This window comes from Macrobrachium nipponense, chromosome 26 (genome assembly GCF_015104395.2).
Source record: "Macrobrachium nipponense isolate FS-2020 chromosome 26, ASM1510439v2, whole genome shotgun sequence".
Taxonomy (NCBI): domain Eukaryota; kingdom Metazoa; phylum Arthropoda; class Malacostraca; order Decapoda; family Palaemonidae; genus Macrobrachium; species Macrobrachium nipponense.
Genome location: NC_087215.1, coordinates 6,545,225 through 6,570,224, shown reverse-complemented (window position 1 = coordinate 6,570,224; position 25,000 = coordinate 6,545,225). Strand labels below are relative to the sequence as shown.

At 37.0% G+C, this 25,000-nt stretch overlaps 1 long non-coding RNA gene across 1 annotated transcript in view; it reads right to left on the bottom strand.

Annotated features, from left to right (window-relative positions):
• The window catches only part of LOC135199765 (uncharacterized), a 40,974-nt gene extending 21,831 nt beyond the window's left edge, over positions 1-19,143 (bottom strand). The window contains exons 1-2 of the long non-coding RNA XR_010311112.1: positions 18,969-19,143; positions 15,899-15,943 (exon numbers count right to left, since the gene is read on the bottom strand). This is a non-coding gene — a long non-coding RNA (uncharacterized LOC135199765). The remainder of the gene's footprint in view (positions 1-15,898; positions 15,944-18,968) is intronic.
• Positions 19,144-25,000: the final 5,857 nt, after the last annotated feature.

Sequence of the window (25,000 nt, the reverse complement as noted above, 5' to 3'; positions counted from 1 at the left end):
CGGTAAGGGCACCGCACTTATTGATGGAAGAGATAAATATTTATATAAATATATATATATATATATATATATATATATATATATATATATATATATATATGAAGATAAAAGGTCCATAAAACACTATTTTAACGTTGCAACATATATTTCGAGCACTTCCTACTCTGCTCGAAATATATGGTTGCAACCATATATTTTCATATTATACTGTTGCATTACAGGAAAAACACACGCACACACACACACACACATATATATATATATATATATATATATATATATATATATATATATATATATATATATATATATAATCATATATATGTATGTATCTAATGGATGGATCTATGTATATGTATATGAATACACGATAAACTGTTCCTTAGGTTATTATCTGTTCAGCGGGACTATCAGCGTTTTTGGAAATGGCGCCATGTGGAGTGGTCTTCTACTATTATACTACTACTACCACTTTTACTCCTGTACTATTCCACGCCCCTAGGACTGACCCAACCCACGCCCTTAACACCTTCCTGCCTCACCATTAAAATTCCGCTGTCCGCCTCTTTCCGACCACCATTTTTAGCTTTTGATTTACTTTCTATAAAAAAGATACGGAACGTCTAAACAAACCCAGTATCTCATAGTGGGTTATTTCGGTGTCAGTTTTATGATACTAGACTAGACGAATTAAACTTTTTGTTTATGTAAACAAAAGTGACACCCGCCCTGTCCTGTCCCCAACAGATGTGACAGTACCGACACCACAGCTGATGGATCAGCAAGTGGCACACTGGGAGAAACCTCCAGTCATCTATAACCAGATCACTGGAGGTACTTTTTTCCCTCAAGAAATCGATCGAATCTCGACATTTCCGTAAACTTTCTTCTTCTTCTTATTCGAGTCGAGTCTTCAATTAATGAGTTTTCGTTGCAAGTTTTCTCCGCTACATCATCTGTATTACTGTCTTCTCCTTCCAATTTATTTTTACATACTTTGTTTTTTAAGGTATTATCAAAGGTATAAACTGAAAGAAGTTTTTGTTTGGTTCATCATGTACCCACAGCAACATTACAACAGAAGTACATTTCAACAACTGTATGAAGTCGCTGGAACTCAAGCTGTTCATTATGCAAGAAGATATGAAACACAACTTTACAAAGCCAAAGCCATGAAAAAACAAGATCTGGTTTATAAGTGAATGTTTGAAGAACAAAGTGTGTCCAAAAACATATGGCAGGATTGGAAGAAGACCCTGGAGTGGAGAAGCATTCAGCAGTTTTCAAGAAGGATACATCAAGGATCAGTTGCAAGAGCTTAGAGAGAAGAAAGAAGCCTGTATTTTGCTGGTGTAAGGAGTACACAAAACACACTTCAAGAGACCATAAGGGGTGAGTGGTACAAAAAGTTGTTGGGCAGGTCAACAGTAGAGTAAACTTTGATACAAATCGTAACATGGTCAACATTAAAATAAGTTTGAGAGTTTAATTATTATTATTATTATTATTATTATTATTATTATTATTATTATTATTATTATTATTATATTATTATTACGAAAACATGAACACTGACGTATATCGTCCAACAGGACTTTTTATTACTACTAATCAATATTATTATTATTATTAATATTGGAGACACAAGTCCACAGTTAAGTAAATGTACATATATTTAAATTTAAAACTTTAAATATTCCCGAAAGCTATCCTTAGTTTTTAAATTTAAATATATGTACGTTTGAAGACTCGTGCTATGAGGGGTATTTTTTAATTATTTGTATAGTACTATTACTTCTCTCTCGCTACGTCTTTGGAAGATTCCTAACACCTCATAAACGCATTAATAGGTAATATTTCCCGATGATTATGTTAATGGAAATAAAAGTATTCCAACGATTCGATGATTGTTTTCCGTTAACGAACGCGACCGGTAACGTCATTAAAAACAGGCCACATGCAACGGTTATAAACGAATAGTATCTTATTGTCGAACCACCTCTGTATCTTACTTATTTATTTATTTATTTATTTTGAGGACCTGGATGCTTCTAGTGGAGTTGGACGTCCAAGTTTGGATTAATAGCTTTGTTTCTTATGCATTTCATTCATCTCTCAGGGCGATGTTCCTAGATTCTGGCCCCCCCCCCCCCTCCCCCTTTTTTTTAAAGTGGTTGGTGGGCGAAAGAGGGATGGGCGGGGGTGGACAGCTCAAGAAATATTATGTAAAGATCATCAACTATTATTTTCTGAATAATACTTGGTTAGGTTCGATACATCTATCTCTTTTGTTAGTTAGAATATTGAAGCATTTGTGTATTTGACTTTATCAATAAGGCTTGATAGCCTCACACCTACCCTATCTCTCTCTCTCTCTCTCTCTCTCTCTCTCTCTCTCTCTCTCTCTCTCTCTCTCTCTCTCTGTGAAAAGAAAACGGGAAGTTTTGCTTGTACGTGTGAATAGTTGCCAAGGAAAGTCCAGAGCATTTAATTCCCAGGCAAAGATTACAAGGAGTGAGTTCCATAGGGGCTAAAAAGAATCCTTTTGTGTGGAGACAAAATTACTGAGAGGACTCACAATTGGCTCCACCCCTCCCCTATCCATAAACCCCCACCCAGCTCTCAATCTCTCTCTACATCTCATTTTCTCTTTTACGGATATCATGTTAACTGAATCGGATTTTTCATTTCTATGTCTTAATCTCTTAGAAACTTGATACCTGACGGTGAAGTAAATTTCTCTCTCTCTGTTCAAGACTTAAGATTAAAAGCATTATATACAAAACTGTATACTTTACCTGGACGTCTCTCTCTCTCTCAACCAACTAAATTCACAATTTACACTCGCTGAAAGTGACTTTCTCCCCACCCACCATTCTCTCTATCTCTCTCTCTCACACACACACACATACACACACACACACACACACACACACATTCACATGAACATCCAGAAAATTTATTTCAAAGGCGAAGACATATTTAACCGTTTAATGGGGTTACGCAGTGAAAGTTTTTAAATGGCCAAAGAAACTTTTGTAATTAGTAAACATTAAGACTCGGCCAAAAGTTCGGAGAGTGTTTAAGATCCAAAGACACCAAGGAAATGGAGATAAAAAAATGTTTAGGTGTTTTCAAGGGACGGAGATACTATTCCTAAAGAGTCGTTATTGGGAAAATGCCGTCAGTAAAGACAAAAGGGAAATAAATATATATATATATATAATATATATATATATATATATATAATACACATATATATATATATATATATATATATATATATATATGTATATAAATTCTAGAAGGATCCACAGTAATATTCTTGTTTATCCAGATGAAATATATTTGTGGAAATATTTACAAATATATTTCACCTGGATAAACAAGGATATTATTGTTGATCCTTCTATTGATTTCTTAGAAGAAAGATACGGTGTTTTTCTATTGCATATATATATATATATATATATATATATATATATAAAGGTCTGCTAAGTAAAGAACCTTGAGTAGAAAGATCTCCCAGCATATTGCACTGTTTCAATTTCCGCCGTGGCTTCTACCTTTATTCATATATTCGTCAGGTTCCAAATTTTCGTGATTCAGATACACACACGCACACACACACAAATATATATATATATATATATATATATATATATATATATATATATATATATATATATATATATATATATATATATATATATATATATATATATATATATATATTGTATTTCAGAGAGTTTCGAGATACATCTTAGTAGACATCATAGTTTATTTAAGAAACGTTTCGCACACAAAAAACACGGTGCATCATCAGTCTGTGGAAATAAAAACAATTACATTATAAAAGGAACTCACAATAAATACTAAAAATATTACATCATTAAAATACCGCAAAAGTTAAAAGTTAAAGATTTTAAAACAAGGCAAAAGAACCAAGAGAGAGAGAACTAAAAACACCAACCATCCAGGGTGAGAGACAGAGAAGGAAAGGCAAACTTTGGTGTTCCAAACAAGACGACAGCTATGCCAGATGCAAAGGTGAAGCCGTAGAGTTACTGTTCAATGAAGGAACCAACCTTTTAATGAGTAAGGACTCTAAGGTAGTTAAGTGCTCTTGGTCCCTCGTATAACCAATAATGGAGAAGTGAGAAGTGCTGTTTCCAGATTTCTATTTTACATATTGCTGCATGATTTTTAATATTTGAGAATTCTGGTTGCTTAATTCCCTGACCTGTACGAAAACTGTAACTCATGTGACTGCAATATCTCACCTGCAGTAACCTACGTGTTGATCCAACGTAAGAGCCCGGGCATCCAGGGCATGTGAATTTGTAAACAACGTTCGATCTCATGAAGGCCTGAAGGCGATCTTTAAAGTTAAAAAATGAGCCTATTCTGCATGGATTGTTAGAAATAAGTTTGAGTTGAAGGCATGGAATTTCCTGTTCTATGATTTGCGTGAGTCTGCGTGAGAACTTGGTATCAAAAACATATGGGATGGATGCAAAAACCAGCTTTTTTGGAACATCGAAATTGGCTATAGGTGGCTGGAGAAATTTGGATAATACTACTACTATTACAGTTCTTGTCAAAAAAAACTTTTGAATTAAACACTATTTACACCCTAGTGCATAGAGCATTGAAATACTCTTCTAACTGGTCCATTTTTCATAATGAAATAGAATTTTTATTAAACTTTTTTCAGAGAAATTCTTATCCTAAAGATGTAGTTCTCAAAATCATTAACGTAGTATTAACCAAATTTCTCCAGCCACCTATAGCCAATTTCGATGTTCCAAAAAAGCTGGTTTTTGCATCCATCCCATATGTTTTTGATACCAAGTTCTCACGCAGACGCGCAAATCATAGAACAGGAAATTCCATGCCTTCAACTCAAACTTATTTCTAACAATCCATGCAGAATAGGCTCATTTTTTAACTTTAAAGATCGCCTGCAGGCCTTCATGAGATCGAACGTTGTTTACAAATTCACATGCCCTGGATGTCCGGGCTCTTACGTTGGATCAACACGTAGGTTACTGCAGGTGAGATATTGCAGTCACATGGGTTACAGTTTTCGTACAGGTCAGAGAATTAAGCAACCAGAATTCTCAAATATTAAAAATCATGTAGCAATATGTAAAATAGAAATCTGGAAACAGCACTTCTCCATTATTGGTTATACGAGGGACCAAGAACACTTAACTACCTTAGAGTCCTTACTCATTAAAAGGTTGGTTTTCCCTTCATTGAACAGTAACTCTACGGCTTCACCTTTGTATCTGGCATAGCTGTCGTCTTGTTTGGAACGCCAAAGTTTGCCATTCCTTCTCTGTCTCTTACCCTGGATGGTTGGTGTTTTTAGTTCTCTCTCTCTTGGTTCTTTTGCCTTGTTTTAAAATCTTTAACTTTTAACTTTTGCGGTATTTTAATGATGTAATATTTTTAGTATTTATTGTGAGTTCCTTTTATAATGTAATTGTTTTTTATTTCCACAGACTGATAATGCACCGTGTTTTTTGTGTGCGAAACGTTTCTTAAATAAACTATGATGTCTACTAAGATGTCAAATTAACGTAATTTATTGATTGTTTATTTTCTTAAATCAGCCTTGTACCTTAGTTTTAAGTGTTCTCTTATATTCAGTTCAGCAGCTGTATTTTTTTTACGTTAACGTAACGTTCAGTGGTTTTGCTCAGTGATTCCTCCTCTTGTGAATTACCTAACTATCGTGTTAACGATTGTTTTTATTTTGTTTTCGAGTTGGAATGGAACTGTAGTGCGGTGAGTGGAGGCTGGCCTAAGTTCGGACTACGCTCTTTTGTTGGCAGCCTTCTGGAGATTTATCTTACGCCTTTTTGGAGGAATACTCCGACGGACCTCCCTTGGAAGGGGTTTTTCGTAGATGTGCTGAGCCATCTACGACGTAAGTGCATTGTTGGAGTTTGATCACGGCTGTGATATCGCAACTCCTGTACTCCTGTTTCCCGCCGGAGGATTTGGCGGAAGACGTGGTCGTCGCTGTCCCGCCACGTAGGAGGCGTTACGCCAACCACTGTCCTGTGTTGTCCATCTCCAGCTGCTGGTCCAGGAGAGCTAAAGGCTCGTGAGGAGGCACGTAGGGAGGCAATTGCCAGGTAAGAGGAGATTATCTTGTGTTGTCCCTCGGGATCGAACTCGACCCCTGTATCTGCCTGGACAATTTGTGAGCTCCCTTGTTTAGCTGTTGGAAGGTTGAAGTGACCTCCGTGAACTCCTGTGCACGTTGTAGTACGTGAGGATTTACGTGTATTAATTTATTTATATATGTATATACATGTTGCACTGAGTCAGGAGTATTGGGTATTCGTTGCCCCTCTGAATATTTGTTTGAATTAGTTTTAAGTTTAGTACCACCACGGTTAGGTAGGAGGTTTAAGGCTTTCCTTACTTTATTTTCTCTGGACTTCCTTCCTTCTTATAGTTGTAGGTTAGTGGTTTCATTATTGGGCCAGTGTCATTATTTATTGAGCCTTTGGCATATTATGTCTTGTATTACTTTGTTAGGGTAGCTTTAAGTATTAGGAGTCCTTGTGAGCCCGTTATTTGCTCCTTGTATTTTTTGTATTTACTGTTAAGTTTTCTCACACAGCTGATTTAGAGTTAAGTGTACTTTATAATTAAATATTGTTTAATTTATTCTGGTTTGTGTCCACATTACTCTTACCCTGTACTTTCTTACCGCCTACGATCCCTGTGATTATTGAAGTATAAGGAACCTGTATTACGGCCAAAGGGGTCGTAACAATTTGGCGACCGTAACAGGATCGTACGCGGGTGTGCACAGAGTTTGGGTTTGTGGAGCAACTCTGGGATAGGTTACAGTATTTTATTTGGTTTTGTTGCTTACCTTACTTTCTCCCCCTATAGGTAATTCATTATGGAAAACTTTGTTTTAGACCCAGCTGAATTTTTGGGGTTGGCTGACTATAAAATATCTTATGCCATATTAACGTAAGGAGCATTTAAGGAGTTGTGCTCGTTGGTTAAAAATTTCATTTAGACCCATGGATACTAAGGCTCAGTTGTTATTGTCTGTAAAGCCGATGGTGGCTCATGGTATAGCGAGGGTGAGGATTTGGCTAGGATATGATTAATGGAAGTTCTGATGATGAGAATTCTGTTGATGAGGTTAGTGTTATTTATAACTGGTCCAGCTAATTTAAGAGTAAAAACTAAAGTTTCTGGTGAATCCTGAAAATGATGGCCTTAGTATAATTTGTAAAAGAATAGAATTATTGAAGGTATAATTCGAAGAGAATGAGAGGGCGAGGCACCATGAGTTGGAAATGGCCAGAATTAACTTAGACCTGGCTAGGTTACGAGCTAACCCTGACTTTAACAGTACTCCCACCGGTCCTTCTTCCGATAGGTTTAATATGAGTGCGGCATTAAAGTTGGTGCCCGTGTTTGATGAAGGTAATGTGCCGGAGATCTTTAAGGCTTTTGAGCGGGTGGCCACTAAGTTGTCTTGGCCCTCTGAGATGTGGACTGTATTAATTCAATGGAGGTTGGTGGGTAAGGCCATTCGCCAAGTATTAAGTGTACTTTATTATTAAATATTGTTGACTTTATTCTGGTGTTTTGTGTCTACATTCCTCTTACCCTGTGTACTTTCTTACCGCCTATGATCCCTGTTTAGTAAAGTATAAAGAACCTGTATTACGGCCAAAGGGGCTGTAACATAAGATGTATCACGAAACCCTCTGAAATACTGTGATATTGCTGGCTGGAGATTCTATATATATATATATATATATATATATATATATATATATATATATATATATATATATATATATATATATATATATATATATATTTGTGTGTGTGTGTGTGTATATATCATGCAACTGGTTATTCTCGAAGTAGTGAATTCGATACAAAACGATATTCGTGACTTGAGATGTTTAAGTGAATATCTATATCTATCTATGTATGAGAGAGAGAGAGAGAGAGAGAGAGAGAGAGAGAGAGAGAGAGAGGAGAATACTAGTAAAATATAAAAATAAACCTGATGGCTTTCGTGGACGCCATAGTAAATTATCCAAGTTCATCTCCTTTCAAGTTTTTCTCAAAACGAAGAAACTTTAGTTCACTCTGAAAATGATTTGTGAAAACGCGTCGAGAGAGAGAGAGAGAGAGAGAGAGAGAGAGAGAGAGAGAGAGAGAGAGAGAGAGAGAACGGCGCGTTCCGCAGATGGAAGAAAAATCCACCTGGAGATTTATCAGTCTGGAATCCGTGATCTACGACGCATCATGGATACGTCGTTCGATATGTAAATACGGATAAATCACTTCAGACACAGAACAGAGACGAAGGTTTTCGAAAGATGCTGCTGAAAGTCAAGTGGAAGATGGAGGTCTTCAATCGGGTTTGAGTCTCCGTCGGTGATTCATCCATCTTGGAGGTTGAACACAAAAGTTTTGCCATTTTCGTTTATGAATATGAAGTTCGCCATCGAGAAGGAAGCTCGATTCATGGGAATCAAAAAACACTCCACCTTCATCTCATCAGGTCATGAGTGCAACCAGAAAATGCAGTTACCTAGGCCGAGTGAATGATTAGACTATGTTAGTCGCATAAATCTAGAAGTCCACGACAGGCTTCTTCTAAACTTTGAAACTTTGCCATAATTAGGCTATAGGCGAGGACTGTGCTGGCAAGCAACCAGCAAGCCAACTAATTAATAGGAAATTATGACCTCAAAGGAACACCCATCTACCTCTTTTGAAACATCGACTTCTGTTGGTTATGGCAGAGTCCAACGGTCCACATCACGCATCCTAAACCCTTTCACATCTTACCACTCTCTCAGTAACTGCCTTAGCGCTAAGCAAAAGACCACGCTGGGCATAAGGCCGCCTTCACCCAAACCAACCTACTTTCTGAAAACCTTAAAGCATCACTTTCAGATAACTTCTCTTTTGGTAAGAAAGAAACAGGATAGGGAGGAGATTAAATCTCTCCTCTCCTGTTCTCTCATCCAGAAGATGAACCAGAGCTTCTTTCTATCTGAGCGAGTCGAGGGGAGGAGTCAGGTAAAGCCTTAATGGGATGATGCGATGAGTTTATTTCGTGCGCTTCCAGAACTTTATGCGCCCAGGGAACCATAATTCATTCTTTTATTTTTTGTTCATATCTTTATTATTTTGTTAGGGAAAAGGGCGCTAATAAACTTTATGAGGTTATTAAAAGAATAAAATAAATAATAATCTCCTTTCGTTTTAGGGTAATGATTTTTTTCTGGGAGCGAGAAAGAGCGTCAGTGAAATCATTATATTGGTGTAGGTCACATAGTGAATGGAAAAATGAATCTCTATTTTAGGTATTCCAATTCGTGTTTCGTTATATTTCCATTATACATGCATACATAGTATACACACTCTTACATATATGTGTATATATATATATATATATTATATATATATATATATATATATACTACTATATGTAAGAGTGTGTATAAAAGAGAAGCAGGATTATATATATTATATATATATGGTATATATAGATATATATTATATTATGTATTATATATATATATTATAATATATATCTAAAAAATAAAAGGAGCCCATAAAAACACCGAAATGTAGAGAAAAGTACTATATTCAGAGATGGCGTGGCTCTTCCTTCTCAGGGTAGCTATGAATGTGAAAAGTTTGCAGAAAAGGTGGTATTTATACAAAGAGATCTGTCCACAAGTAAGCCAATTTAGGTCACCCCCGCTGATAATCTTCCTTTAATCTTCTTAAGCGTTGGTTGAATGAAAACTTTACCACAAAACATATTTTGTAAGAAGTCAGAGGGTGATAGAACGGCTACAATCGTTATTAAAAGTTACGGTTTCTTTATATTAAAATTTAGTTCAGGCTTTGTTTGAGAGCACTTTATATACTCCCGTATCTTCAGTTTTTCTTTTTTTCTCTAACTCTCTCTCATCATAAATCTACCATCCCTTTAAATCCCACCCATCCATAAAGCCTACCTACCTGCCCATAACTCGCATACCCAGAATTTTATCCCACGCATTCATCACAACCAACCCTCTGCCCCCCACCACCGTCCAACCCAGTCGCTTCTTGATCTTGTGAATAAGGAAAGGGCCTATTTCGTTCTCCATACCTGAAGAACAACTAATCTATGTATCTGTCAATCTATATATACTGTTACATTTATTGACCGTCTCGTCTCCCCAGCATTTATTTAACTCTATTTTAGTTTTGTAAAAAAGCAGCCATACTCCCCCAAATATCAGCTGATTTTAGGCAAGAACCCAAAGCACACCAGCCAGAGATAGGAATTTCCCGTTAGAAGGGGGAAATAAAGACTTCTCAGCCTTAGGGAAGTGTGTAGGTAGCCAGGTACTTATTAGGCCTGCGTCTTAAGCTCCTTTTTCCTGTGAACCCTCTGCTGGCTGTATGTTCTGTTTTCAGGATGCCCTGCTCTTGGGGGGTTAAGCTGAACCCATCCCTCATGAAACACGCTTGCATTCGACCTCAGTTGGCTCCAGTCGTGACCTCGGACGGATGTCCAGCCACCAGCCTTCCATTTTTAGGCCTACCATGGCGCTACTGGCGCGCCCAGAGCCCCAGACCTGAGACAAAGCCGACGCTGCATTTCTACAAAGGTCCACTGATCATGGCATCCAGTACATCTTGTGAAACAATCAAATTGCCAGTTCCTTACCTCCTAGTGTCGTATTTACTCCCCATTTTCAATATTCAAACTTCTAACTCTCAAATGAACATCCCTTTGTTCCTCTCACTGCCTCGTGGCGCATGCTTCCCTTGTGTGATCGTCCCAGACAAATGAAGTCATTGAATATTTCATTTAACGCTAAGAGTTCCTCCCAGTGTGTTAAACAAAGTGAGTAACTGTAACTTGTGCAAGAACTCTGATTATTTTGTGTCTAATCTGGGATTTCTTCCAGATCTCCTGAGTCACGTGTCCAAGTCTTCGCGCGCCGCAAGTGATGCTTTACCGCAAGCCATATGAACAATTTTGAAAGCCAGCTTTTACGTGAACCGCATTTTTAGCCAACTATCCATCCCCTTGTGAGAGATAATATTGGTCCCACATATGGACCAGTTGCATTTACTTTCCCAGGCTATTAAGCAGCCTCCTGTAAATAAATGTATGTAAAGTAACTAGCTGAGTTTTTCTGGCGACCTCTCTGACTAAATTAACACTATAAATCCTTTTAAGGTAAGTTCAATTAATTTATTCTGCATTTTCCCTCAACCATTTTCGTTTACGTATTTGAACCCCTTCAGGACAGGGCTTAAAACGTAAACTATATATATATATATATATATTAATATATATATATATATTATATATATTATATATATATATTAGATCTGCGTTTCCGAATTATTTTCCCCATCGAAATAAACAAATCTCTTGACCAAATCCATCCCTTCGAAATAAAGCTTTAATTCCACAGTTAACTTGATCATATATTCTGAAATGAGACGAGTGATGTATCGTACATCGAAGTATCGGAAACTTACCCGTCATGAATCAAGAGAGGATTTTCTTCCATCTGAACGTGTCCGCCCGATTTCATAAATCATATCGGAAGAGGATTATTGATGCTCACCCATTCTGAAAAAAAAAGTTTAATGCGAAGCTAAGTTACGATGGTATTGGATGCCGTTTTCGCTCAAGTATCGCTTGCCTTTGTTTATTTAAATTTAAGTCATTTTTGTTGGCGCTATATCTCGTTAGAATATCATTACTCACAAAAATGATGCATTATCTAACTGCCGGCGAGAAATATACTCATTTTCAGAAATATGCACAAGAAAACAATGGGAAAAATATACCTCACTCGTTATGACTAAAAGTCTGAATCCAAGAATGAAGCAGGATTACCACACATACAAAGGCTGATCTATTGTCGAAATGGAAATAAAGACGCGAAGATTTACAGCACAACCAGAATCCTACGTAAACTCTTCCTTCATGACGCCAAGTATCCAGGTAAAAAAAAAAAAAAAAAAAGTCAGGAAATAATTCACAGGATAGTGACTACCAATTTTAAACTGGTATTTATTATCCACCTTCGCGGCGTGTCTAGCACAAACCCGTTGGGGTTTTACCGTTAAAACAAATAAAAGACTAAATTAATGCGACTTTTTTCCTAACCAAAATTGTTACGTTTTTCCTTGTGACCGACGCCACCTACAGGCGGGAGCCGGGAAGCCACCCGTGAAGAAAGGGAGGAACACACGACGAACGAAACGCCGCCCCATCTCTAAATATCTCGATCATTCCGTTGCATTACGGTTAATGTTTCAATAACCGACACTGCTCAACAGCTTGGCCATCAACAGAACAAGCCTATATGGATGGATAGAAGCTCCCAGTTCATACACAAACCATTACAGACAGTATGCGTATCTGTGCAAGGAAAGAGAGAGCGAGAGAGAGAGAGAGAGAGAGGGCAGAGTAGGATAGAAGGGTCAAGGGGAGAGGGACACAAAACCGTGTTTTGACTTGAGAGAAGGGGGAAGGAGAGGAGAGACGGTGGAGCGCGGGTAGGGATAGGAAGAGAGAGGGTTTGAGTTTGACTTATTATGTATATACATAGTAAATTCAAGTATTTTGAGCTATTAAAAATATAACTATATTCCGTTGATTCTGTACATAAATTACATATATTGTAGATGTATTCTATTGTAAAGTGACCTTTAAAGTGTATTTTTTAAATAACGGAGAAAAAAAATTCAAGAGTTGTCCTGTGAACTTAGACCTAATGTAAGAAATTTCCTTTATTTCATAAAACTCAAATATAACTTATCTGTGGAACAAATTTTAACAAGTTATAAAATACACAGAGAATAAATAATTCACTATCAAACCTTTCGTGGCAAATTTACGTAAATAATAAAACCAGCATAGCTAATTGCGTACTTTCATACAACGTAAGTTTGCAAATATTCACTTTTGGTTGTCAAGAACTCGGTAAAAGATAAACAGGGGTGAAAAAACTCTCCATAATCACGTCTCATATGATCCCACTTAGCGGGAAAAGTTCAACGGTCTCGTAGATTCTGTGGGAAACGCGTGAATGAACGAACGCTCAGTACCTCGATTATTAAGAAGCTTCCGGTTATGGTTCGTTAAGCGATGTTGCTTGGTAACAGAAAAACCAGCTATAGAAAATAACTTTTTTGTTGATGTACATCACAAAATCACAAATTATACTGGGTAGAGAGAGAGAGAGAGAGAGAGAGAGAGAGAGAGAGAGACCTGTCTCATGAAGTTTTTGGGTGTCGAACTTAGACCTATAAAAAAACTCGGTTTTTTAACATCTGTCCACCCACCTGTGGTGTTTGCGTATAGTAACACTGCGTCCCGGGCTTTAGATAGTTAGCGATGTGAAGTTTTTAGGTAAATAAAAGGATATCTGGGTGTACATTTGCAACTGAAAAGTGTTTTAATAATTTACTGTATGCGAATTACACCGTTAATATTCGAAATAGGATGTTATTTAAAGGCCGGGACGCAGTGTTACCATGCGCAAACACCACAGGCTGATGGACAGATGGAAAAAAACAGAGTATAGGAACCCAAAACTATGAACCACCAATTTAAATAAACTGTGATGTACAAAATAAATATAAAATAATAAAAATGGCAGTTTGGATAGGTAGTCTGTGAGACAATAATAATAATGATAATGATGATAATAACAATAATAATAATAATAATTGGCAGAACTATATAATAATAGGCAGAACTCCGCAGCTTAGATAAAAAAACCAGGAAACATATGACAATACACAAAGCACTACACCCAAGAGCAAATACGGACAGACTGTACATAACACGGAAGGAAGGAGGGAGAGGACTACTAAGTATAGAGGACTGCGTCAACATCGAGAACAGAGCACTGGGGCAATATCTGAAAACCAGTGAAGACGAGTGGCTAAAGAGTGCATGGGAAGAAGGACTAATAAAAGTAGACGAAGACCCAGAAAATATACAGAGACAGGAGAATAAAGACAAAAAGAACAGAGGATTGGCACAACAAAAACCAATGCACGGACAATACATGGAGACAGACTAAAGAACTAGCCAGCGATGACACATGGCAATGGCTACAGAGGGGAGATCTAAAGAAGGAAACTGAAGGAATGATAACAGCGGCACAAGATCAGGCCCTAAGAACCAGATATGTTCAAAGAACGATAGACGGAAATAACATCTCCCTTCCCCCCCCATATGTAGGAAGTGCAATACGAAAAATGAAACCATAAACCACATAGCAAGCGAATGCCCGGAACTTGCACAGAACCAGTACAAAAAGAGGCATGATTCAGTGGCAAAAGCCCTCCACTGGAGCCTGTGCAAGAAACATCAGCTACCTTGCAGTAATAGTGGTACGAGCACCAACCTGAGAGAGTGATAGAAAACGATCACGCAAAGATCCTATGAGACTATGGTATCAGAACGGATAGGGTGATACGTGCAAACCACCGACCAGACGTGACGTTGATTGACAAAGTCAAGAAGAAAGTATCACTCATTGATGTCGCAATACCATGGGACACCAGAGTTTAAAGTGAAAGAGAGGGAAAAAAAATGGATAATATCAAGATCTGAAAATAGAAATAAGAAGGATATGGGATATGCCAGTGGAAATCGTACCCATAATCATAGGAGCACTAGGCACGATCCCAAGATCCCTGAAAAGGAATCTAGAAAAACTAGAGGCTGAAGTAGCTCCAGGACTCATGCAGAAGAGTGTGATCCTAGAAACGGCACACAGTAAGAAAAGTGATGGACTCCTAAGGAGGCAGGATGCAACCCGGAGCCCCACACTATAAATACCACCCAGTCGAATTGGAGGACTGTGATAGAGCAAAAAAAAAAAATAATAAATAATAATTATTATTATTATCATTATTGAACCGGCAAGAAACGACACAATTTTGCCGCAGTTAGACAAGACACATTTTACCGATTTTGGCATAAATTGGCCGTGAACCAGCGAACCAGCACTGATTGCTATTTAGACCTAACGAGAGATCCATCTTTCTCGAACAGTAGCACGAGTCAAAATGACGACGTCGCTGGCTTTAACTGGCGCGAAACACTTCGGATACATTCGTGATGATGTCATCCTCGGCTGTAATCGACTGTCCATGGGCACCAGAAATTCCGGCTAAATAGTCAAATACGTAGCTTGTTGTAAAACGCCAAAATATCCACTTCGTTTAACTTTACTTATTTCGTTACCTTAATCTTGTCATTATATCTATTAAGGTCAATTGAAATTCCGCCCCTTCCTTAATTTCTTCCTATTGCTAAAGATGCTTAAGGCTGTTTAAAGCTGATTTCAATTGAGAGAGAGAGACAGAGAGAGAGAGAGAGAGAGAGGTGGGACTGTTTCCAGCGGCGCCTCGATGTAATCTGACTCCACAGAAGGGACCTAAACTAGTTAAGGGTCTTTAGAAAATTGTAGAGATAATCTCCCTCGTTAATTGAAGGTTTTGAGCCGTTCATTCGACGGGACCATGATTGTTGTTTTTTTTATTTTATTTCTTACACATGCATACCCATTTTATATTATATATATATATATATATATATATAGATATATATATATTATATATATATATATATATATATCTATATCTATCTTATAAATATATAATAGATATATATATATATTATTAGATATATATATAGAATATATATATATATATATCTAATGTATGTACGTAGTGTGTGCATACGCATAAACCACAACCTGATCATGCAAGAATGTACTGATCTAGCATGCAATTCAGTCTAAAAATAGTTCCAAACATTAATGACAGTATTTACCTTTGCATTCTTGTTCTCGCAGAGTTAACTTGACCAGGAACTGCCCTGTAAAAGATATATGAAGTGTTTGAGAATCAACGCTATTCATTATATTATTTTGTTTTCTATTAATATCTGTCTCCTCCTTAAAACAAAGTTTTTAAAACATTCCATAAAACGCCAATTACATCAGCAAAGTTGTATTTCATGAAAATTGGATTACCAAGAGGATCGCCAAAGGTAGTTGAAATATCGAAGAAAATACAGGAAGGAAGGCTTCGATGGTATGGACACCTGTTACGAAGGAGGAACGTCATGTTGGAAGACATACGATGAAAATGGAAGTGTGGGGTAGAAGGAAGAAGGGAAGACCAAGAAAGAGATGGCGTGATTGTGTAGGGGAAGATATGGAATTGAAAGGTATAAATGCGAACGAGGCACAGAAAGAAATCGATGGAGACAAACTCATTCACAATGGCGACCCCATATAAAAATGGGTTTAAGTTAGGAAGAATAAGAAGATGGCATATATATATATATATTATATATATATATATATATATATATATATATATATATAAGTTCTTTAGGAAGATATCTGGTAATTAATTTCTACTTGATGTTGGCTAGCGAGTAAAAGTATGACAGTGAGTAATTAATGTCTAGAACTACTTGAAAACATTTCTAAATGTTCTAATGAACTTCAAAAAGTGGTCATGACTCAAATTCTGGTAGTTTTGCTATTAAATAAAATATACATATAGATACATGCATACATATTAATTGTTGAAAAACAAATGCAATGTTATTAAATATGTTGACAACTTATGGTAGGGTCTTGCCACAGTAAGTTTGTTTCGACTTCGACTGGATTAGATTCAAATTTTATATCCATTAGTTAGACTGAGGTCAATTGTTGACCTTTTTATTTTTTACTGTGATTAACTTATATACTTTACGGTAAGATTACTGCCACTTGGTTTGTAAGGTAAGTGATGGACTCCTAAGGAAGTTAGATGCAACTAGAAACCCAAAACTATGAACCACCAGTTTATATAAATGTGATGTACAAAATAAATAAAATAATAATAATGATAGTTTGGATAAGTGTCTGAGACAATAATAATAATAATAATAATTTAATAATAATAATAATAATATAATAATAATAATAATAATAATAATAATAATAATGTGGAAGCTAAACTTTCAAAATGTAAAATAAAAGTAAGTATATCAGTGCATTAAATGAAAAGCCAAAGGATATATATTCAATCTTACGCGTAGACGAAAATACTCCTCAGTGAAACTTCTCCGGGAGAGAACTTGTAAAGAAAACTTAATGGAAAAAAAAAAAAAAAAACTTCTCGGGGAGAGATTGCTAGCTAAGGAGTTCCCCAGAACTCAGTGCAACTAAGAGGAAATCTGTGGAGGAACTCTCGAAATAAAATGCGGTAGGAAAGGAAAATTGTGTGGGCGGTCTGCAGCTCGAAATTGAAATGCAGTGTGAGTTATGTTGCAGGAATTTTAGGTCTTTTTTTAACCATTACATATAAAGTTTTACCTAGACTAAAATATTCCGCTAAACACAGAAACCTTAAATAAACAAACTACAGTGTCAAATGTGTTGCTCGGGTTTGCACTGAAATTGTAGTTAAAGCGTAGAAAATAATATGCATCTTAAACTTTGTATACGTATATGCATTATAAAAAAATGGAATGAGAAATGAAAATCCTTTATAATAAGTTACTATTTATCAAAAAATTTCTATAATGACAAAGTATTCCGTGAAGTATCAGTGGATCGCTTAAGGCTTACATCACACCATCACTACATCACTCCCTGTTCACCGGAGTGGAGTTGGTGGCAAAGCCGGAGGAGTCACTCCTACTACCCCACCCCTATCTGTCTTCACCCCCTCCCCCCCTCCTCTCTCTCTCTCTCTCTCTGTGATATGACATTTAACACTCATGGGTCAGCTATTGGTTGTATTGCTGACCCATGAGTGTTAAATGTCATATCACAGAGAGAGAGAGAGAGAGAAGAGGAGGGGGGGAGGGGGTGAAGACAGATAGGGGTAGTAGGAGTGACTCCTCCGGCTTTGCCACCAACTCCACTCCGGTGAACGGGAGTGATGTAGTGATGGTGTGATGTAGGCCTAGTCTTGCTACATTCATTGAAAAAAGTTTTGATCTCGGTGATCATGAGCCTAATATTCAAATTCAACTTATATTCACTTCAGAGTCAATTTTTTAATTCATGCGGCGTTTTGTATGCTCTGGACAGAGATTTATAATCCCGTCCAAAGCAATTCATAAACCAACGAGGTAAGCAATGAGGGTCTAATCTGGACGCTGATATATTACGTTTAATATTTATAATTCCAAAGCTGTTATGCAGATGTGGAACGTGGTAATTGCAGTAACAATGAAAATAAGTCGCGACTGATAAGTTTCTACTTCCTAAAAACACGATAAAAAAAAAAATGAAATAAATTATGCTTGCAGAATGTGGTCTCAACTTATCTCCAATCTACTAACATATTTCGTTGATGCTTCGCACTTTGGCTACACAATTATTACAACACTACAATTAGGGAAATAAAATCTAGGACTAGGAAACAGGTGTTGGAGTGTGGCAGGTTTTTTCCCCTGAGATGAAAGCCGGATGTCCAACGGGAAAATACTATGGTATTCGTATTCATTTAAGTGCAATGAATATCATTGTGAGGAACTGCTAATGTATGATGATCATGACGCTATACGTATAGTTGCAGTTCACAAATATACAAATTCACATAAATGTGTATGCATAGTACGGTGTTATTGGTTATAATGATAGGTATGATTATGTCTCAACATGGTGCCTGTCAATTTCCTCTATAAATATATACCTAAGCACATTTATTCCGATACACAAAATTTACGTAATGACTATCTCAGATAAGTTACAGTAATCATAAAAACCATGATTTCAGTGAAAACCAGAACTACATCTAGGTTTAACTTATGAAATATATTAATGTATATACTTCCTCCAAAAGGGCTCAGGGGAAGAGGGTTAGAGGTGAGATGTAGGCGGTTGACTTACAACAAGCAATTGCATTTTCCAGCGCCGATGCTGTGGCCATTTTCCCCTTCTTCCAGTAATTATTTCTTAGACTATCGTTTTCTCTTGCTGGTTCATCGTCCATTTTTGCGCTAACTCAAATTATCACTTCAAAAGTGCGTGGTCAAAGACGCCAGGTTATAGGTCACCCATCCACTTTCACTTGTAGATTGAAACTGGGTGGCGGCCTGGCGGGCCGGGGGAGGGGGGAGGCGTGGGCGTCCAACGTCTGAAACCGCGGCTGTTTCCACCACCTCCCTCGAAACAGGGTTTCCAACTCTTAAAAATTTAATTGGTCGATTGTTGGTAGTGTTTCATGCCCACTGTTGAGTGTTACTTTTTTTCATTATTTTTTTTTTACACATTAGCTCACTTTTGTCGATACTACCGTAAGCAGCTCTCATAATATTTTAATTTTCTCAATTATAATGAAATAGAGAAAGTACTAATTAGCAACTTTGCTGAGTGCGAATGCACGTTATTTCATTGTCACATGTTTTTCTTTGTCTATTGACACACTATGTTTCTTCATATATTGAATAATTTATTACATTTTGTTCATTGCAACTCTCCTTCGCGGCTTTGATTTTATTATAAGCTATTTTGTTTTCAAGCCGTTGCAAGACTATGAGATAAAGTTTTCTTAACTTTTAATATCGAGAACCCTTCACAAAGCTTCACAGCCAGCAGGTCGCCAGCAAAGAAAAAAAAAAAATCGCGTGTGTGCTGGTGTCTGTTAACATAACAACGAAATGCTGTGTATTCAGTTGACCATCAATATGCCTGGATGGCGTAGAATCTCACAAGCAATCTCTTTCGGGTGTTTAATTCAGACTAGATTTTTTCGAAGACTCCATATTTCACTTCATTTCTTGCTTTAAAGAATCATTTGATTTTTTCCCAGTATTAATTACAGCTTTGTTTTGATTTCTATTTGTTAGCTTTTTTTTAATCTAACATGGATTTATTTGCTTTGCTATTCCTCCGATGATTTATAATTCTGAATACCTCGGTTTCTATTCAGATTACTAGTCGCCATAAAAACAATAGTATCACTACTACCTTTGTTAGATCTAACCCCCTCAGGTAAACCCAAAAACCTTCCCCGTCCCCTTCATTTATTTATTTTATTCATTGCATTTATCGGATTTCATAATTATTGTTTTTATTCATTTCATTTATCTTATTGTATTTGTATTTTATTCTATAAGCCACGAATACTGACCCGTTCTTCACTCCAGCGGTTGTTGTTGAAACGGTTGTTAACCCAGAGGGCTTTGCTTATTTACCCCTTCAGGCGAACGAAGCAGCAGACGGGTCGTCGGCTCGTCGGCACAACGGGCAGCAGAATGAACGCGTCCGTGTACCGAGGCGTTGGTTGTACCGATGTGCGTGCATTTGGCGTTCTGGTAAAAGCTAAGTGATGCTTTTTGTTCATTTCGGTGGTGGGTATTTTCGTTTATTGTTTGATGATTTCTTTTTTTTTACTTGAATATACATTTATACAGATATAAACTCATCACACACACATTTATATTTATTAGGCCTAAGGTCTGCGGTAATGCACTGAAAACCCTACGACCGAAATCAATCAGACTAGAGGAAGCTTTTTAAAGCAGCTTATAGAAAGGGAAACGTGAGAGAATTCATATCCGTGTGGGTGTTCACGTGATTCCGTTGGTGATATTCAGCAACCATTTCAAGGTTCGAAATTCTGCGTGTTATTTAAATTCACAAAATGTGCTCATGATTCATTTGAGAACTACATATTCTTTGATGTTAGGCTTAATTTATTTATTAATTATTAAAAAACATTTTCCTTTTATGATATAACATGTGAAGTTTAACAGTCATTTTTAAATACGTGTTGCCCATCAGTAAGTAGTATTGACTGAAGGAGAGTAACATTTAGTGTTTATTTTGTAAGGGAATGTATTATAATACAGTAGCATGTGTCATAGTTGTGTACATTTCACCGTGCAGAAAATTACACACACGCAAAATTGTGTTTGTGTGTGTGTGGGGTCGGGGACGGGGTGGTTGTAGTACAGAAACGCCGGTGAAAGCTTTATACTTAATTTGTTACTGCTAAGGTTCTGAAGCTGCATTGCATTATGCTCTTAAACGAAATGCACTGGTCTTGCCCCTTTCTTGGGGCATAAAACGATTTTTGCCAAAGAAATATAAATCTAAAAGCGATTATTATCTCATGTAATATTATGTATAAAAGTAGTTTAGTTTGAAATATTCGGCGATTATGTGGCTGATGTATTTATCGGAAGGATGCAGTCCTCTTAAGTAAATGACGTTTAATAAATTGTTATAATTGTAAGCAAAGGTTACATAATTTCATCAATTATAATTGTAAATAAAGGTTACATAACCTCCCTAAAAACTCCAGGGAAAGTAATACGATACCCTAACAGCAATGTATGCATACCCAGTGGGTATTTCGTCAAAGAACGATGCATTATTTTCCGTGCGTCTGTAACTACCCAAATAATATCTCCCCAAGGATGGTTCCTTGACAACAGTAAGTTATCATACTTTACTATTTTTTTTCGTCTTTACTGCATCTGATTATGTCTCTGGCGCTTTGCCAAGACAGAGAGATGTACGAACGCGCTGCCAAGTTGGCTCTTAGCGCCTCAGTGGCGTGGTCGGTGTAAGTCTTGGCCTGCCACCTTGGTGGCCGTGAGTTCGATTATCGGGCATTCCAATGAGGGGTCAGAGATATGTATTTCTGGTGATAGCAGTCCACTCTCGACGTGGTTCGGAAGTCACATAAAGTAGGTGGTTCCGTTGCTGAATAACCACTGGTTCCACGCAACGCAAAAACACCATACAAACCAAGTGACTCTTGCAGGAAAAGATATCATTGCTTTGTGCAGGAACCAGTCTTATCTAGTTGCTGTTTTCACTTTTTAAAAACTTATTTAATGGTAACAAAAGTAAAAAAGTAAACCATCTTATGACAGGTGGTTATAAAGAATTTATATCAAGGCAAAATTGCAAATCTATTTAGTAAAAAGTACATAGAAATTGACTTCTAATTCTTTTCTAAGCCATAGTAATTTGTATACCATAACGCCATGAGAGAGAGAGAGAGACAGAGAGAGAGAGAGAGAGCGATAGGTATGCCATAATGCTGTCAGTGATAGAGGGGGAAAGGGTACACCATATCATTATCAGAGAGAGAGTCGGCTTAGCTTAAACGGATTCACAAATGAAGGCGAAATAGATTGCTCTGTCATACAGAAGCCATTTCACATTGTGAGCCCCCAGTCACTTTATCTCGCTCTAATTTAATTTTCTTCAGTTCTGCTATTGAGGGAAATCGGCTGAAAAAATCTTAATTTGATTTCACTTCATGTGCATATTAGGATGGCTGAGGACTGGCTTCGTTTAATAGGTAATCTAAAGTCTCTCTCTCTCTCTCTCTCTCCTCTCTCTCCTCTCTCTCACAGAGTTGCATATACTTTTTTATCATTTTCTTGAAGTTTAATATCAATTTCATTGGTGCAATTATGATTAAATCGTAATAAAAGTAGTAATAACTTTTTGATAGCAGTCATGATTACCTTTTGATAATTTAATTATTTAAAGTTATTCGATATAAAAAAATAAAGAGAATTATCCTCCCCCGCCTCTAGAGGTTTCAGTGTGAATGGGTAGCTTGACTAGATTTACGTTGCTTACACTTAAAAATTTTAGGTTCAAAACTCCACCCGGGAATTGGCAAAGTATGCTCGTGAATTGCCATTTTCTTCCGAGTTTATATATAATATTTACATACACACACACACACACACACACACACACACACACATATATATATATATATATATATATATATATATATATATCTATATATATATATATAATGCCCATACTTTACATTTACACCATGGTCATCAGTGTGGAACACGATGATGACTAAGCCATTTATTTATTTATTTATTTATTCTGTAAATTCTAACTTGATGTTTTCTTAGCTGTGAAAGGAACTATGATTTGATCCTCTTCATAGTATCTGGTAATCCAGTTTCACTCAACTCTCTCCAGGATGACTGAAATGTTTTGCAATGCTTTCACTAATGGATTGAACAGGGGACACTTGGAGCAAAACCTTTTATTCATTTTTTATTTATCTATTATTTTTTATTTGTTTTTGTTAATTTAAGTTTAATTTTAATTTATAAAAGGAGGCAAGAAGAGGCAAGTGATAGATTGCTCGAAATATCGCATTTTGTTTAAGAGAGAGAGAGAGAGAGAGAGACAGGAACGAGTTACGAGTCCCTGAAACATCGAGGGTTGTGAATGAACTAGGGATGTTGGAGATGTTACTTGGAATGTTGGAGATGTTACTGCGCGTTCAATTTGGTTCTGTAATACTTTTGAATTTCGAAGAATTCTCTCTCTCTCTCTCTCTCTCTCTCTCTCTCTCTCTCCAAAAGGTTGTGGACCTTCTTCTTATTTCCCTGTAAAAGAAAGGTACTAATTTTTAGTACTCACAACATTAAACCATGAAATCTCGAATCCATGTTTAATGATAAATATACTGAAACAATTCCTTATCACCAGAGACATTTATAATGCTTCCAATCATATGCCTTTTTTATATCTTCCCAAGGCGCACTTATCAGAGCTTTAGGAACCTTAAACACACAAATCCATAAGGCAGACGAAAAATCTGCATAATTCCTCCTTTGAATGGTCCCTTTCAGAGGCGATTTCCGTCTTTCGTCACTTTGTTCATTCTGGTGAAGATTCCTCTGCTGTGGAGACAGGAAATCTGACAGTTCACTTATTATCCTTCTCTTTGGGTCTTCCATCAGTCGGTCTTTCTGTCTGTCTGTCTGTCTGCGTGTCAGATACTGATTAAGTCTGTCAAGGGGAAGAAATGGATAATTTCACAGTGTGTGGTCATTATCGTTTTTCACCCTCTCTCTCTCTCTCTCTCTCTCTCTCTCTCTCTCTCTCTCTCTCTCTCTCCGTTATAAAGCTCTCTTTTCTCAGAGCAACCATCTCTGAAAATAAAGAATGATTTGGGTCACAAATCGCTTTCCGTCCTTCCGGTGTTACAGATGCTAATGAAATCAACTATCAGAAGACCTTTTAAGTTTCTCGTAGTTTCCATCATTTTCACCCTCTACCTCTCTGTCACTCTTTTCTTTCTATCACTATTTTGGCTTGTAATGGGGAGAGAGAGAGATGCAAACTCACGAAAATTCACTTCCGTTGGCCGACAGGTGACATTAAGAGTTGACAGAACCCGATGGGCCGATCGGACATATGGTCGCGAAGGATCTAAAGGATGAGTAGGAAGGCATCCAGGAGACTTCCTGCAGTCACAGTTGGGAAGTCCTTCTCGTACAGTCCTGCGAAATGTGAGGAGGAAAACGGACCTTGAAAGGGAGAGAGAGAGAGAGAGTGAGTGGCCGTTCCAGTCGTCGAGACGTTATTTACAGCCAATCATTTTCCATTCGTAAAAGGTCCTCGTTTTGGCTAGCCTCTGGCATTCCCGATTCCAATTCCAGCCTCATTCTTGCAGGCTCCATAAATAAGGCGGCCAGAGTTCAGGAGAATCGTCCGAATCAGATTTCATTTTTTTCTTTTATTTATTTATTTATTTTTTTTTGTCACATTTGTTTGAAATCATGAGTAGCTTTTCCAGATAGGGCCTTCAGTGGGCCAATGACTGGAGATCTATATAAAAATTTACTGTCAGGTGCTCGTCAAGCATCTTAATCCAAGTTTTTCATCTTTGTGGGTGATCCTGGAAAAGGTGTTTCTCTCACGTATAATTAGCCTCCAAAAAAATAAAGTTATCCTCTTTTATGTTATCGTTTTTCATAAGATACTGTTAAGCGACTTCAAAATTGGAAATCTTGGTCCTGGGCTTTAGTTTTATGGGCTAGTCTTATTACAAAGTCCACACAAATAAACGCCGTAGAGGCAGCTATAATGAGGTATTCATAAGGTTTAGAGAAAGCTATAATGGGCATTACTAT